Below are 17,530 nucleotides of genomic sequence, written 5' to 3' on the forward strand. Positions count from 1 at the left end.
CACCAGCACTGAAATTCACATATGGTTCATAGCAAACAGCATGTCCATTCGGCAAGGTACAGACCATACTGCTCCCACTCCAGCTGATCTCAAGCCCGCTCTGCCACTGTACCTTGTTACCTAGCTCCACTTTCACACAGCTCCCACTCCTCCTGATCTGAGGCTTGCTCTGCTGCCTTACTTTCACAAACATCTCCAAGCTAAAAGCAAGATAAAAGTACTTGATCTGCAGCGGGGCCAGGCAAGGTTCCTCATGCAGCTGAGTGCGTGTTCTGCTGAGATTGATTATCACATGTGTTCAGTGGACCTGCACTGAGCAAGTTTGAGAAAGCTATGCTAAATCAGCCAGAATGTTTTCTACCTCTCCTCATGCTGGCAGTGTACGCATGGCATCCCTACACTAGTGCCAATCTCAGTATAAAGCACCTTGATGGATACTGAAATGGTCTGCAGTGAAGCCTGCATTATTTTATTCCTTCCAGGTTTCTGTGGCGCTAGCACTTGTGATGGTACAGAGGCCAGTTCACAGTCTATCTGCACTTCGAATAGTTTGCTGTTAACTCATCTGTCTAGCATTTTCAGTTGATATTTTTATTTGTACAGTTAATATACAAATAAATTGAATTGCACAATATTGCAACACTTCCAAGCCTGAGACTTACTAATCTTGTTTATTTTTTATCGTGATCTTAGTTCAAACTTTTATCTTTTGCTCTTCTTTATTTTATTGTTGCTTCCTGCATTGTTTTTCTGTTTAATTCTCAGACCTTTTACCTCACAGTTTTATCTCCTGCCTTTCACCTCTCTCCTGTGCATATTTCAGTCTGCGTGACTGTTCTTCATCCTTCCTACACTGTTTACAGCTCCGAATCTTTAATTTCAAAAAAGTAACATCATGAGCTTGAGGCTGCATGAAAAAATAAACCTGGCTGGAGACTGGACAAGGCTCACGGTTATGTTTCTCAAAAAGTAAATTGTTACAAGCGCCTGAGTGATTTGGTGAACCAAAAAAAAATCAATTCAATGCACAATATTTTTTGGGCTGAATCTCTCAGGTTCTTTAAAGGTTCATTTAGAAAAGAATAACATGACAATGTTAATATGAAGAAGAACATTTCAATATTAGAAACAGAGCTTTCCTTTCAAGAGCGAAGATGCAAATGAGCCGCCTCAAGAAGCTAAGCAGCTCTGTAACCAATAGCAACAGGATTGTTTTCTGTGGCACTGTGCTCCTGAGGCCAAGCCAAACCAAGTTCGGAATTGGCAGCTTCTGGCCATGGTGCTTTTGCGTCTTTTGAACTGGATTTTCAAAAAGGCTGTCAACAAACGTAACAGAATTGTTCTCTGGAGAAGTAAGAATGGGGCACTGCTGGGCAGAAAAGCAATCCTTTGCATCTTCATTGAGTTAACAGCATTTCTCACGTGGAAAGCAGTGGCAGCAGAATGGATGAATTTTACATCTACAGTTGCTATACTATGAATGTTATACAACAGAGGATACATCGTGATAACACAATACAAATGCTTCGCAGGTACAGCTGTATCATACTTTATAAGAGGCATGTTTCAGGAATAAGTTATGGTCATCTTTGTGAGTGGAGGATTTATATTAAGTTGTTTGCCAGGTCCTTGAGGCTTAGCATTTCCTTAACGTCATATGTGCCACTCTTGACCTTAAAAAAATACCTGCCAGTGACCTCTAGAGGGAGGCTTATGGGCGTTTCCTGGGTCTGCTCATTGCATTGTATTGGTGTAAAACCTGTGCAAAACAGCTTGGAAACTTCTAAAATAAAAACAGAAAATGCTGGATAAACTCAGCAGGTCTGGCAGCATCTGTGGAGAGAAACACAATTAACGCTTTGGGTCCATATGACCCTTCTACAGAACGGAAAAAATGAAAAATTGTCCAGATATGTCCTGTCCACCAAAATTAAAATTGAAGGAAAAACCACACGGGATTTAAAGAAGCAATAAAAACTAATGGTGAATGTGGGAAAATAATAAAAAAAGTTAAAAAGGAAATAAGGAAAGCAAAATGGAAAGAATCTCAAAAATATTTACAAGATCTAAAGTATTCTGTAAAATGGATAAACAAAAAGAGAATTCATAAGTGTGAGGTGGGTGTTAAGGAGTCGGTTACTGATAAATGCTGAGATATTCAAATCCCAGGAGAGCAACTTGAAATTGTATTTTTGCAGTTTGGTATAGTATGAGGAAAGGTTTGAAATCCAGAGAATGATGTCCCAGACTTTTTGTGATGACTTTAATAACATAAATGTTTATTAAAAAATAAAATAAATAACAAAGTATACCATTCGTAAACAAGTCAATGCGGGGGAGATTTTCCACCCCGTTTCAGCAGGGATTGAAAGCTGGAGGGGATGGAGAATCCCAAAATGGCGGGATTTCCCATTGAGATTGCCTCAACCCACTGGCAAGACGTAATGGGGTTCCTGCCATGAAAGGTCGTGAACCCAATTAGCATGTAACACCATACACATTGCGGGCCTCCCCATTGTATCATCACCTCATGGGGAGAATTCCGCACCCACCCACCGCCCTTCCCGCTGGCTTGAGTCACATCGCCGGGCTTTACCGCAAGTTTTTACAAACGGGTACCTGGTGAACAGAAGCTGCTATGGGCGGACAAGAAAGTAGAGCCCTCAAGGAGGAAGGTGTTAGGCCTGGGCAGTACCCTGGCATCTGGCAGTGCTCCCTTGTGGGCTGCCCTGCACTTCTCTCATTGGAGATAACACTTAAAATAAAAATCTAAAAATTCCGCCAAACAGCTATACACAGTAACGCTAATATAAACAGTTCCAAACAATCTAAACTTAACTATTTTCAGAGCTAACTCTTCCCAAACTGTTCCACAGCACTGTACCGAATTTAAGATCTATAAAAATCCAGTAACTGTCACCACACAATGCAATCATGTCTCCTTGGTGTTGCTTCTGAGGCAAACCAGCTTGCTTTTCAAATCATGGTTTCTTCACATACACTGCTTGCTGGGAGTTAAACAGCTGATGTTTGACTGATGTCTACAAAATAGCTCTCTACACATATTTCAATATCTGCTCAAATATGGTCTCCATGATGTGGAGATGCCGGCGTTGGACTGGGGTAAACACAGTAAGAAGTTTAACAACACCAGGTTAAAGTCCAACAGGTTTATTTGGTAGCAAAAGCCACACAAGCTTTCGGAGCTGCAAGCCCCTTCTTCAGGTGAGTGGGAATTCTGTTCACAAACAGAGCATATAAAGACACAAAAAAATTATGAGCAGGCAACTGCCTCTGTTCCCTAACAAATTTAGAAAATAACTGTCCGACCACCTTTAGTGATTTATGTATAAGTACGCCCAGATCCCTCTGCTACTGCACACCCTCCAGCATTGTCCCCTTTATTTCATATCCTCACTCTGCGTTCATCCTACAAATTAATCACTTTGCACTTTTCTGCCTAAAATTCCATCTGTCATTTTCCACCCATTCCACAACTCAATTTACATGAATAATGGTTAGTTGTAAGTATTGATTAGTTGTAAGTATTCGCATTCCAACCATTATTCATGTAAATTGAGTCTGTGTCTTTATATGCTCTGTTTGTGAACAGAATTCCCACTCACCTGAAGAAGGGGCTTGCAGCTCCGAAAGCTTGTGTGGCTTTTGCTACCAAATAAACCTGTTGGACTTTAACCTGGTGTTGTTAAACTTCTTACAAATATGGTCTACCAGACATGTTAGTTGTTCCCTTTTGAACTTTCCATTACCTGATCTAACTTCTTCAGAACTGCACTTTCCCAGATTTAATTACCTTCATCCCTTGCTTTTAGCTTTTAGAATTTAAAAAAGTAAACTCACGTTATGAATCTTTCCACGACACTTCTTCTTCACACATTGAGTTGCTTCCTTTGAATTCTAAGCAACTTATTCAAATCTATTCATGTCCTGTCCCCCATTGTAACTTGCTTGCCTTAAGTAAATATCTGTTTGCGGTGTTGCTAAGCTCATCAACATAACAAATGCATTGTTGTATTTACACATTCATTCTGTCCCTTAATTGTCTCACATATAGAATATAACATGAACATTACTAGCAGAAAGTATTTCTTGGATTGGCCTGATATTTTCATGACACAAATGTTTTCCTGACATGGGATCTCAGAGTAGAAAGAATGATGAGTCAGTGGAGGATATACAAAAATTGGCAGAGCTAATTTACAAGCACTTTGCGTTTACAAAAGAAAATGATTGATTAGAACTGAAACCAGCATTATTATAATAAACTAAATGGAAGTATCAGAGAAGTAAATTAAGTTAAAAGAGGACAAAGCACTGCTGAGACACATTCAGGTTGTCATTACAGGATGGGGCAGAAGCAAACGTATAATCCAATTTCAAAAATGGAGACAGTACTAACTTAGGTATTTTCAGGCACATAATCTTGATTTGATTTATTGTCATGTGTTAGTATACAGTGAAAAATATTGTTTCTTACGTGCTATACAGGCAAAGTATACTGTACATAGAAAGAAAGGAGAGAGTGCACAGAATGTAGTTACAGTTCATAGCTAGGGTGGAGAGAAAGATCAACTTAGTGCGAGATAGGTCCATTCAAAAGTCTGATGGCAGCAAAGAAGAAGCTGTTCTTGAGTCGGTTGGTATGTGTCCTCAGACTTTTGTATCTTTTCTCAACAGAAGAAGGTGGAAGAGAGAATGTCCAGGGTGCATGGGGTCCTTGATTATGCTGGCTGCTTTTCCGAGGCAGCGGGAAGTATAGACAGTGTCAATGGATGGGAGACTGGTTTGCGTGATGGACTGGGCTTCGTTCACGACCCTTTGTAGTTTATTGCGGTCTTGGGCAGAGCAGGAGCTATGGTCTACCAGACATGTTAGTTTTTCTTAATCTGAATGGGTCCGCTCCACCAATGGGCAATTGGCCTCCACAACAGGGCACCTTGCCTCTCCCAACAGCGTCCGGGACCAGTTCCAAAGCAGTACCTGACCTCTCCAAATGGGTACCCTGACTATCCAAATGAGTCCACCAAGTTCAGACCTGGTCTAATCTGTATACGTTGCATTTCACACTCCTGGCCTGCCAAAACCCCACTTCCATGGAGGCAGCTGACAATTTAAATGGCGGCTGTCTCTGTAAACCGTGCATGTGTTCAATTACCCCGCAAAAATGAGAAGTGCTGCTTTCGGAGACGGGACTTACAATTTTTGGGCATTTCTCAATGATGGGTTTATTTTACCATTTCGGAATAGCTCAGATAGATGATTGAAGGGGAGTGGAATAAATGATTTTGGAACAGCATAGGTCTGTGAAATTAGGACAGCTGCTCTCAGCATGCCAGTTTGAATTTTTTCCTGAAGCCAAGGAAGTGCCAAAAGTCAGTCAAATCAACTCAATATTATGACAGTTCATAATGTTCTTGAAATTTGAGGAAAACAGCACATTTACAGTATACCTAATTTGCCAACTTGCTGAATTGCAAGCTAAATTACTATATAAGAAAAAATTAACATATTTTTCTTTGACAATGAAAAGAGCAACAACGGAGTTACTCATATTTAGGTGCTATGAGTTACTAATGGACCAACAAAAGCAGTCGCTTACAGAATATTGCTGCTAAGTCTTCAATGAAAAAATAGTAACAGTCTAAATACCAATTACTTTATTATCTGTATTGCTGTAAGTCTGGACAAATAAACCAAACCATTACAGAGCGAAATGAGTTGTACGTACAGATAATTAACTACATAAATACTTTTCAAGGAAAACAAAATGGCTGTAAAGATTCATTCTGTGCTGTGATGTGAAACTGGAACTCATGTTATTGAGAGGTTCTGGAATTTTACAGGTCACTTGTGTGAGCATTTAGTGGATTATTACTTCACAGCAGCCAGGTAAAATTGAATTGAAGTCCTCAAACAACACAAATTATACACAGAACTTAAGGTACATCCCAGATTTTCCTGCTATCCAGCCAAATGGAGGGAGCAAGCTGTGAAAATCGTGCACAAGGTTTACCTTCACAGTGGCCTCCACTCCCTCCATAATAGCCACAAATATCTACATTCCGTTCCCACAAACACGAACTGGAATTTACTTGTCTGTCTCCTTAATGTGACTGCGCTTTCTGAACGACTTCAGCTTGGTAGTGGCCCCAAGGAAGAGGAATCAGGATGGAGGCAGCTGATGGAAGTTCTGCTTTGACTCTCGTTCAGTACAAAGAGAAAAATATAAATCAGTTTGTGTGTGTGTAGGTAAATGATAAATGTTTATTTTCCTCAAATTGATATAGCAGCCAGGCTGGGTTTGTGCAGATGCTGAGAGAACCAATACGCAGGAATAACCTACTTGTCCTCATCGTCATCAATTTCCCTCTTACAGATGCATCTGTCCCTGCTACCATCAGTAGGAGTGACCATGACATAATCCTTTTGGAGACAAAGTTCTATCTTCACACTAAGCAGCTTAAAACTGAGCATCCATGTGATGCTGTCAGTGATCAGCAAGAGCAGAATCATGGGGAGGATCTTATGGAGCCCACAAGAATGGGAAATGTGATGAGTCGGGTGACTGAATTAGGCGGATGCGATACATTTATCTCCCAACAATGGATTGAGATGCAGAGATAAAGTTAGCAGCGTGTTTGTGACGTGCCAGGCCTCGTGCAGGCCTGTGGTGGGTGGGTAGTTGTAATACATTTGCATGCCATGAATAGTTATTAGCGTAACACCTTTTCTTTAATGACGCCCTACGTTCAAGATAGAGTTAGCAGCACACAGTTCACATTTGTTTAAAGGTGACTTGCACCAGTCGGCTTTGTGCAGTTGCATCTGAGGTCAGCCTCAGAACTCTACAGCACAAGGGAGGGGGAGCAGGAGAATGGCAAGCTGGCAAGGAGGCTCTGGACAGCAAGAGAGAGTTAGTATTGAGTGGGGAGGGTGTGGAGTGGGAATGTGAGGAGTGGAAGAGGGATCCAAGGGAGGACAGAGGTTAGGGTCAGGTGCATGGAGGAGTGAATTGGAAAGGGCCTGGTGTCCTGGCTATGTTGGGGGAATGGTGCTAGGAACAGTCAGTCAAGGGAAGGAAATGAAAAGCCTAAAGGGTGATGTCAGTCTGTCTAAATGTAGGTCCATTACACGGTGTTGGCTGGTAAAGTTCATACAGGGCTTTGAGTTCACCTACAACATTTCAATTATGCGTGCTGAGAGTGATCTGAGATAATGTCCTTTGAAATGGACGGAAGGGAAGGCCAGCTGAACCTACAAGTTCAGCCACTTCCCACTTAGCTGTCTGTCTTGTCTCAACAAGTAACAATCAAGCACACATGTTGCAATGCAAATTATTTACAAGTGAAATTTAAATTTGAAAAATCATTCATGCCACCTAAGTGCTCTCAGTAAGTTTTATGTTAACAAGTTAAAGTTTCTTTATTAATTGCAAGTAGGCTTACATTAACACTGCAATGAAGTTACTGTGAAAATCCCCTGGTTGCCTGTTCGGGTACACTGAGGGAGAATTTAGCATGGCTAATGCACCTAACTAGCACACCTTTCAGGCTATGGGAGGAAACCGGAGCACCCGGAGGAAACCCACTCAGTTATGGGGAGAACATGCAGACTCTGCACAGTGACCCAAGCCGGGAATTGAACCCGGGTCCCTGGCACTGGGAGGCTAACCACTGTGCCACCGTGCCACCCATAATGGTAATGGAGTTGGGCAGGTGCGTATTGTCTTGATGAATAGTGTGCCTGTTTGAGCAGGAGGCTCTTTATAGCCCACCAAGAGCAGCAGCATTGTCAGCTGACAGTGGCCTTAATCACTGAGAAGCTTCCCCCAACCACAGAATGGATGTGTCTCTTGGTCACACTGCTGGCCCTTACTTGTAAATCACTTGGAAAAAAGGAAGAAGCAAGAGAGTGGAAGCAGTGCAGATATCTGGTTCTACTTTTGGGATTGGCGCACCACTGACAAAATTCCAGCCATGCAGTAATTTACAGTGCAGACGGAGACCATTCAGCCCATCAATCCATGCTGACTCTCCATGGAGCAATCCAGTCTCCTGACTTAATAGTACTCCACCACAACCTGGAACCTCATATTCTTTACTCAACTATTATCATCGGGTCAAGTAACTGACCCTGATTCAATAAGAAATGTACAATACTATGGCCGGAATTCTCCAGCTGTTCACGTCCCGCTGCCGCTGCCAGAGGGGACGGAGAATTTGGCACTCAACCAAATCTCCATTCATTGCAGCTGAATGGGAGAATCCCGCTGGCGTGAATGGCTGGAGAATCCCGCCCTATGCCAGGAGACGTATTTTTCTAAAAACAAGCTTCAACACATGACTACATGCATGCTGAGCAATGGAAGTATCCTGCAATAGATATGGCAAAGAAATCCTGCAAGCAACAGATTAGAATAAAGCCTTGAAATCCTTCCACGACTGGCTGGGAGCAGTGGGACAATGACACTGAAAATACCAACTTGGAGCTACTCACATTTTAAGTGCTATGTGTTACTAATAAGCCAATAAAAGCAGTTGCTTACAAAAATGCCATATCACTAACAATCTTCACTGAAAAAGCAACATCAGCATAAGTACCATTTACTTTATTGAAACATTTGCATTTTGATAAGTCTGGACAAATAAACAAAAGCATTGTGGTGTTGAGCAATTGACCGTGAAAAGGAGGAGGGGTCTACATGAACATCCCAATCCAGAATGACCATGGAGCTCCGCACGTCAGTGCAAAAGATGAGACTAAAGTGTTTGCAACCATCTTCAGCCAGAATTACTGTATGGGATGTGTGTATACCGGACGTGCTCTCTTCCACCTCCCATCAGGAAAAAGATACAAAAGTCTGAAAACACCTACCAACTCACTCAAGAACACTTCATGTTTAGGAATATTTAGGACCCAGTCTTGTTCTTTTTTGACCCAGATTTCTGTTATCCCCATCACAGTATTATGGGACTACCTGTGCATGCAGCTCATGAACCAGGTTTTCCAGGCTTCATACCTTTTTAATGCAACGTGTTGGTTCTCATTAATCTTCTAAACTCGCTAAAACACATTAGCAACCCACTTCACAAGGTCATTCATCCCAACTCCGCCGAGGTGCAAACCATCTAGCCTGCAACAGTTACCATCTCTGCCAGATTCAGTTCCAATATCCAGGAATCTTAAGTCCTCCCTCCTGCATCATCTCTCAAACCATATTTCCATCCACTCTATCCTCTTATGTCTATCCTCACCATCACAAATAATCCAGAGATTACTATCATTGAAGCCCCGGGAGCTAGTCTCTATCCAAGCTCACTAAAATCTACTTGAGGGACTTCATTCTACCTTTATCATTAGTACTCATGTGGACCTTAACCTCTGGCTGTTCATAACCTTTGAAACTTGTGGTGCTCAGAACTGTACTCCAGATATGGTCTTGCCAGGACTTTGTGTGGCTGAAGCGAAGCTTGTTCTCCTTAATGCTCTCGCCCTCCAGATATAAAAGGAAGATTTGTATCAGTCTGTTTCTAATGTGCTAAATGGTGCAGAATGTGGGAGGGAAAGCATCCATATTCTCTCTCATTTTAGAGAGATTCAAAGAAGCTAAATCTTCATCTGCACTGAAATATAATCAAATTGTCAAGAATCCCAAATTCCTTTTTCTAATATTTATTCAGCATCTTTGCCTTAGGGATTTTGTCATGTGTATAATTATGTAATGGCTAACAATATAAACTACATATAGGATTTTGGATTTCATCTTTTTAATAACTTTATCATTAGGGTTTTTCAGATATCTTTATATATTACTTCAATTATTTCAGCACCAAGTATCACACATTATCTCGATTGAAACAATTTTGTATTCAAATTCACATATTTCATGCACAATTAGAACAAACTACAGTACCAGTAGATCTGCTGATAATTGGTAGCCTGCATTCCAGCCTGAAAACTGGTGCAGTCAGCTGAAGGAGGAGCCAAACAATGTACATAAAGCCCAGGAAAATATTGTGATTATACGTGTACAAAGCCAGGAAAATATTGTGATTATATGTGTACAAAGCCAGGAAAATATTGTCATCACACAAGCACATGCCAATGATGAGCAACAAAACAGCAGTAAGAAGCACTGATTTCAAGTCATGCATGCATAGTGGCAGCAGAAACATTGCATCCCAAGGCCCCATCTGAAGAATTAGTGCTTCATGACCTGAGCAGTAGCACGCCTGAATCTCTGAGAGTGAAATCCTACACTTAGGAAAAGATATTGGAGAAAGTTGAAGTTCAGTATGTTTATTGAATTCTATTCTGGAATTGTTGAATTTTTGATGTGCGTTTCTTTTAAAAATGGTACAGCCTAGTATGTAGGCAGAGTGATTATAGGTGCACAATATGGCCAAAGCACTTTGAGAGTAAGTATTCAAGGTTGCGATTGATCTCATTTTTTTTCTGAATTGGGACTTCTTGAAAGGGAGGCATGTGTATTTTATACATTTGTGATAAGCTCCTTTTAATTATTACAAAATTTGAGGCAGTTGGTCTATTTTGTGTCTTGCAGATATTTTAGGTACTTTCCCATACATGTTGGGGATTGATAGCTTAATGTATTTTCAACATGTGAATCTCAATGTTTTGGCTACAATATTAATAGCTGATAATCTTAGTAACCTATATCTCATACTTCAAGAAAGGGTGTTATATTATTATCGAGTCCAATGTATCTACATGTATTTTTGTAGGTTAGAAAGTTTACCTAACAGAGAATTCCATGCTAATTGTAGTTGCTATGGTTACAACTATGCAACTTGAATCTCATCAATTCATTTAAGGAGAAGCTAGATAAGTTCATGAGGGAGAAAGGAATGGGCTATGCTGATAGGATTTGATGAAATAGGGCGGCAGGAGGTTTCTGTCGAGCAGCAACATCAACAAAGACCATTTTGGCTAAATGCTCTATTACTATACAGTATTGACTGCCTCGGTTTTATTGTTCAGATAGAAAATGTTTGTGCCTAACCCCAGACAATAAACTGAGTACAATAAATTACTGCCAATACGAATGAATAAAAAGCTGAATTTATTGGAAAATCATTCTGAAGATTGTAACATGTTCTGATTGGAATTGTCCTCCTGAGCACATCGAGCAGTACGTTCTCCTGTTAAAACAGTGCTGCAAGGTGATTGCACAGAAGGTGACATGTTAACTTCAAACCTCTGTGGAGTCATTATACTGGGTTTTATACAGCCGATTCAGTATCAACACCTGTCCCTTAAATCTTTAACATGAGTGTCCTACTATAATTGCTTTTGATTTCATGGGATGCTTCTCGGACAGAAAATGCACCCACAGAGCACAAAATATACATTTATTATCCTCACTACATTCATATAGAATTTTGTGCAAAGTAGCCTTTGCAAGTTAACATTTTCAATGGAGTTTGACGAGACAAAAGCACCTTAGCATTGGGTGAATGTAACCTATTATGTTAATTTAGTTCGAAGCATATTTCAGAGTTCTCTGATGATTGTGGATGACTTTTGAGGGTAGAATGTACTGACGGTCCTGGAGGCTTTCACCCAAGCCTGTACTTATCAGCTATTCAGTTTAAAGCATGTTCAAATTTTCAGGATTAAATACGTTTTAGATGATTTCTCATATCCTGCACTGACCTTCCATTTTCTAGGACATTACAATAACTAAAGCTGAAGTTAATTTTCATCAATTAATTCAAATTGGTCTATAATTTTGTGGACTAATGAACACATGCTACACAATGTAATGAATATTTTAACAAGATGTGTGGAGTTAATTATTCAAATAGTTAAAATAAACACGCTCCTCCCCCACAACTGGTGATGCTGAAAGTCATTTATCAGAAATCTCAGTATAAGTTCAACAGAGCTGTGTTTTATTCCTTTGGATATTCAGTAAGATTCATAAACATCTTCACATGCAAAACTAAAACTGTCATTGGTGCACAAGAAAAATCTCTCCCGGCTTGTTTTCCAGCAATGGAGGCGGCTTGCGATTGACTGCCGATGGGATCTTCCCATGTCAATGTCCGTGGCATTTTGTGTGGCTCGTTCCTCCCACCGCCAGGGAACTTGCCGCAGGGTGTCATCTTTGGCGGGGCCAGAAGCTCCCGCTGGTGGGACAGGCCCGAAAATCCTGCCTGATATCTACTCTCTTCTCCTCCCACATCTCCTTCAGTATATTTATTGTTTTGTGCTGTGAGAACGGCACAACCCATCCATGGCATTGCAAATATAAGTATTGCAAGTATTAATCAGACATGTTGTTAACGTTATATGGCTATTGGATCTCAAGAAATCAGGCAAGTTGGAAAATGTGACATTCTTCACAAAGTTTCATTTGAAGCATTGTACTGATTCCTTTCTCTTTTGCATAGACTTCCATATTGTTCCAAAGCACATTTTTGTTGAAAGTGGAGATAATAGTTGAAGCGCAGCAATCTGATGCTGAGGTCTCCACTTCAAGGTGCTTCAACTGGTGTTAGAGGGTTTTTCAATTGGATTGACAATAGCAAATGTAGTTAATCACTTTACCTGCTGTTCAAGCCACCCAACATTACATTTTTTAACATAATGTGGATACAATAGACAGCTACAAAATAATGGTATAGTGATTACTTTTTGGATAATTACTATAAATTTTATAATGATTTTCCAGTGTTAGATGGCACCTGCACAGTAATTGAGTGAAAATCTTCTTCACGTTTGTGGAGCTGATATGAAAAACACCAATGATCAAGTGGGTGACATCTACAACACTCTAATTTCAAGATCTCAAGCCACAGGAATATACGAATTAGGAATAAAAGTAGGCAATTCAGCCCTTCCAGCCTGCTCCAGCAATCAATCAGATCATGGCTGATCTCTTCCTTGTCTCAAATCCACCTCCCTCCCTGTTCCCCATATCCCTTTAACCTTTTTTAAAATCAGAAATATATCTATCTCCTTCTTGAAACCATTTAATGAAGCAGACTCCACCATGTTCTGAGGCAGTGAGTTCCACAAATTCACCATCCAGTGAATTCTCACCAATTGTCATTTGCACAAGAAAAGCTACCATTGACAAACATAACTGATTGATAGAGGAATGCACCACAAATTTGCTTGATATGACAGATGTCTCTTATGATGGACTGGGAGTTTCTTATGACAATGGTATAAAAACTTAATTTTGTGGCAATCTTCCTCTCTTTGAGAAGAGCCATTCTAGGGGCGGCACGGTGGCATAGCGATTAGCACTGCTGCCTCATAGCGCCAGGGACCCGGGTTCGATTCCCGGCTTGGGTCACTGTCTGTGTGAAGTTTGCACATTCTCCGCGTGTCTGCGTGGGTTTCCTCCGGGTGCTCCAGTTTCCTCCCACAGTCCAAAAATGTGCGGGTCAGGTTGATTGGTCATGCTAAATTGTCACTTAGTGTCAGGGAGATTAGCGGGGTAAATATGTGGGGCTACGGGGATGGGGCCTGGGGGTGGGTTTGTGGTCGGTACAGACTCGATGGGCAGAATGGCCTCCCTCTGAACTGTAGGGATTCTATGATTCTAGATCTTGTTTTCCGGTTATCAGTATTTGTTTTGCCCAGTTGGTAGCATTCCTGCTTTTAAGGCAGAGAAAGGTTTGAGCCACATTATGGATTTGAATACATAGGAGCGAATTATTACTATCCTGCCTGCCATGGGAATCGGAGCTGGCAAGGAGCAAATCATGGAAATGTCCGTTGACCTCGGGAGGGATTGTTTTGGTTTCAGGGCAAGTAAGGCTGGAAAATCCCATCCATAATCTAGGCTGACACTTCAGTACAATACTGACAATGTTGCTGTTTTAGGGGTAGTGGAAGCTAGAGTGGGAGCTGCACCAGTTCAATGAGATTTTTCTGCTTATTCAGACCATGAAAACCCTATGAAACTAAGTGGACCAAGTTCTCTTGGTGGATTCCTTCTTCAGTTAATGTCGGTAAAATAAATAAATGGGTCATTTTTTTTAATTAGCCATTTGTGGGAATTTACTGAGTGCAGATTAGCTGACCTGAACAGGTGCTGGAGTGTGGCGACTAGGTGAATTTCACAGTAACTTCATTGCAGTGTTAATGTAAGCCTTGTGATTAATAAATTTTTAGAATTATTAACAGCTGTTCAAAATTAAACTGATTTATGGCATTCTAAGGATATGAAACAATATCATATAAGTATGTTATTCATTCCTTTTTTTACACACAGCAGCAGATTGTGTAAATCTGTGGGCTGAATGTTTAGATCCCAATAGCGGTGAGTACAGCAGTGGGTGGGCGCATAAATTCCTAGTGAGATGGGGAGAGGGAGGGTCTTCAGAACTAGTACCCACAAATAGAGAGTAGCTAACTGAGCCCACTTAAAGGCCAGCTCAAATTCTTATGTCAGGTCCCAGGAGGCAGTGGGAAACAATCCAACCACAGCCCAGACATCCATTAGACTATTGAAACAGCTGAACTCCAGGGAAATCATTGCTCTATGATCTATTCTGCCAATTGCATGATGTTTATTTACACAAGATAAAGAATTTTCAGCTATTGATTCTTCCAATGGGACTGGATGATTAGAACTTTAATAGAACTGCAGTAAAAAGTTTATTTTTAAGAAAGTAAAAAGCTATGAATAAATGATTGATTTTAAAAAGCTGTTTTTCACATTCCATTATTGGAATTCATTGGTTCAGTACAGTGTGTTTGAATGGGGATGGAAGTATCATAACTTGGTGTGGAAGGTATGGGGACTATGGGGGGAAAAGATTGGCATGGAGAGTATGAGAGGTCATGGGGACAGGGTAAGGGCCAGATCTGGCAAGTGTTGCATGAATGGGGTGTATGAACAGTGTGTAGTGTGAGGGCGAGGTGCCCTTTTTTGTCTTGCTCTTAATATTAGAAGTGGGGTGAAGTCCCTTCAAACACTTTCCAGGGGCAGCAAGCCTAACTCCTGTTATCACCCATGCCCATCCCCCCACTTCTCACGACAACAAAAATCCTGACTTTGCTGGCACTTCCTCCCAAGATGGGCAAACTACCCACCTCTAGGATGAAAATCCAGCCCACCATGGCCCAGAAATTCAATAGTGCTCTGAACATTTTCCAGGGGCAAAATGGGCACCTCAACACCCAATATGATGGGTGAGTAATCTTCTTCATTATGCATAAATTAGTGTACTACTTGCCACATTGATGAAGGCAGAAAAATGGGCATCCAGGGACGAATCCTGAAACAGAAGCTAGGACCTTGCACCTAACACTTGTTTCTTTTTTTCCCTATGCAAAATTGGGCTTGCCTGAATGCACCGTTTGCCAGGTGCTGCTTTGCCAGGTGCTGCTTTGTCACACTTCTGACCGTCCATGACAAGCAACCTACAGAAATCAGGCAGAGACTGATCAAGGACTGTCCCCTCAGACAGAATTATCTTCTGCTTGGTCACACGCTACTCTATAATTCTCAAGTGCTTTGCAAATTGACAGCCAGCTTCAATTAACTATTCAAGCCCTGGCCCTTTACACAACACACTATGTAATACAGTAAAGTAACTGTGATAGAATGTGCAGACAACTGTATTGATCAGGACTTGAAGAACCTCTTGCAAGTGAAAATCTCCAAGAGCATAATAAATATGTTGCATGTTCAGCCCAGTTAAATGGATAGTGGATGGGGGAGTGGGGGTGGCGGGGGGAAGAGGAAGTGTGAAGTGAAAGGGGGGGGGGGAGAAAAGGCTAGGGGGAAAGAAGGGTAGGGGGAAAGGGGAGAGTAGTGGTGAGGGTACTCCTACTCTCAGTACAGTTTTTCCTTATTAATAAGTACCCTTTGTGTTCCTAATGAAGTCTGTGCATCATTACTATTGCCATCAGATAATAGCAAAGAAGCAAATGTTTGGTACACAGCCGATTCATAGAATTCCTGGAAAAAACATATTTCTCTGTTCGTTAGACCTGGTTTGATTACATTACAATCAATGGTATGCAAAAGTGCATGATTTTATGATTCTGAGCCACAACTACAGGCTATTAACTAGTTCAGACCCAGAAAGACAAATCAGTACATAGAACTCAATGATGTTAAGCCAGTTTGTCTGTGAGTACACCTGCTGCCTGTATGTCTAAGGGACACCCTTATATAAATTCTGTTCGCTTAACACTGCAAAAAAGGTGCTGAATTTCCTGCACTTTCTTGTCAGCAAGTTGCTTGTTTGTGCGCCAAATGCTCATTGATAAATAAAGACCAATTATGAGAATTGGTGTGCCTCTCATTGGTAACACAAATGGATGGCAGGATAGCAAAGCTCCATTCACTGCCAGCTCCATGTTCAACTAAACCTGAAAATCCATCCCAGTGAATGTAGTCTGGATTGGCAAGACACCAACCCAAGCATTGTTTGACCAATCCAGATCAAGAGGAGAAACCCATCCCAAACCCAGTCAGATTCACCATGGATTGGGGTACCATACTAAAATGTGGCGAGTAAAACTGAAGATTAGGGAATAGGAGAGTCAGTATCCAATTGGAAAGAAATTGACTTGAAAACATAAACCAGTGAGTCATGACAGATAGTTATTTTTTTGAGATTGGAGGGTGGTAGACTGGTATTCCCCAAGGGTCAAAGGTAGGACTACTGCTGTTTTTTGCTATAGAGAGGATATTGGAATCGAGAGTAAAATTTCAAAATTTGCCAATGATTCCAAACTCCCACCAATGGGATTTTTCAGTCCCACTGAAGTCAATAAACATTTCAATGGTTCGCTGCATCCAAGGCTGCCAAGGCGGGACTGGAAAACTCTGGCCTTGGAGGAGTGACTGATGTAATTTAATGCAGAAATTTTTGAGGTGATGAATTTTGCAGAAGGCATAGGGAGAGGCAATATAGAGTTAATGGAACAATTCTAAAGAGTGTGTCAGAACAGAGAGAGTTGGGGATGCATGTACTTTGATCTTTAATGATTGGACGGATGGTTAACAGTGAGGTGGAGTGTCTTGGGCTACAAGAAGATATAGACGGAATGGTCAAATGGGCAGATTAATGGCAGATGGAATTTAACCCTGAAAAGTGTTTGGTGATACACTTTAGAAGGAGTAATTTGACAAGAAAGTATTCAATGAATGGTAGGACACCAGGAAGTTCTGTGGAACAAAGGGACCTTTTTGTCTTTGTCCACAGATCTCTGAAAGCAGAAGGGCATGTTATTATGGTGGTGAAAAAGGCATATGGGACACTTGCCTTTATCAGTCGAGGCACAGATTACAAAAGCAGGGAAGTCATGTTGGAGTTGTATAGAACTTTGGTGAGGCTACAGCTAGAGTACTGGTTGCCACATTATTGAAAGGATGTGATTGCACTGTAGGGAGTATAGAGGAGATTCACCAGGATGCTGCCTGGGATGGAACATTTAAGTTATGAAGAGAGGTTGGATCGGCTTGGATTATTTTCAGTGGAGCAGAGAAGACTGAGGGGCGATCTGATCGAGG

This window comes from Mustelus asterias, chromosome 1, assembly GCF_964213995.1.
Source record: "Mustelus asterias chromosome 1, sMusAst1.hap1.1, whole genome shotgun sequence".
Lineage (NCBI taxonomy): Eukaryota > Metazoa > Chordata > Chondrichthyes > Carcharhiniformes > Triakidae > Mustelus > Mustelus asterias.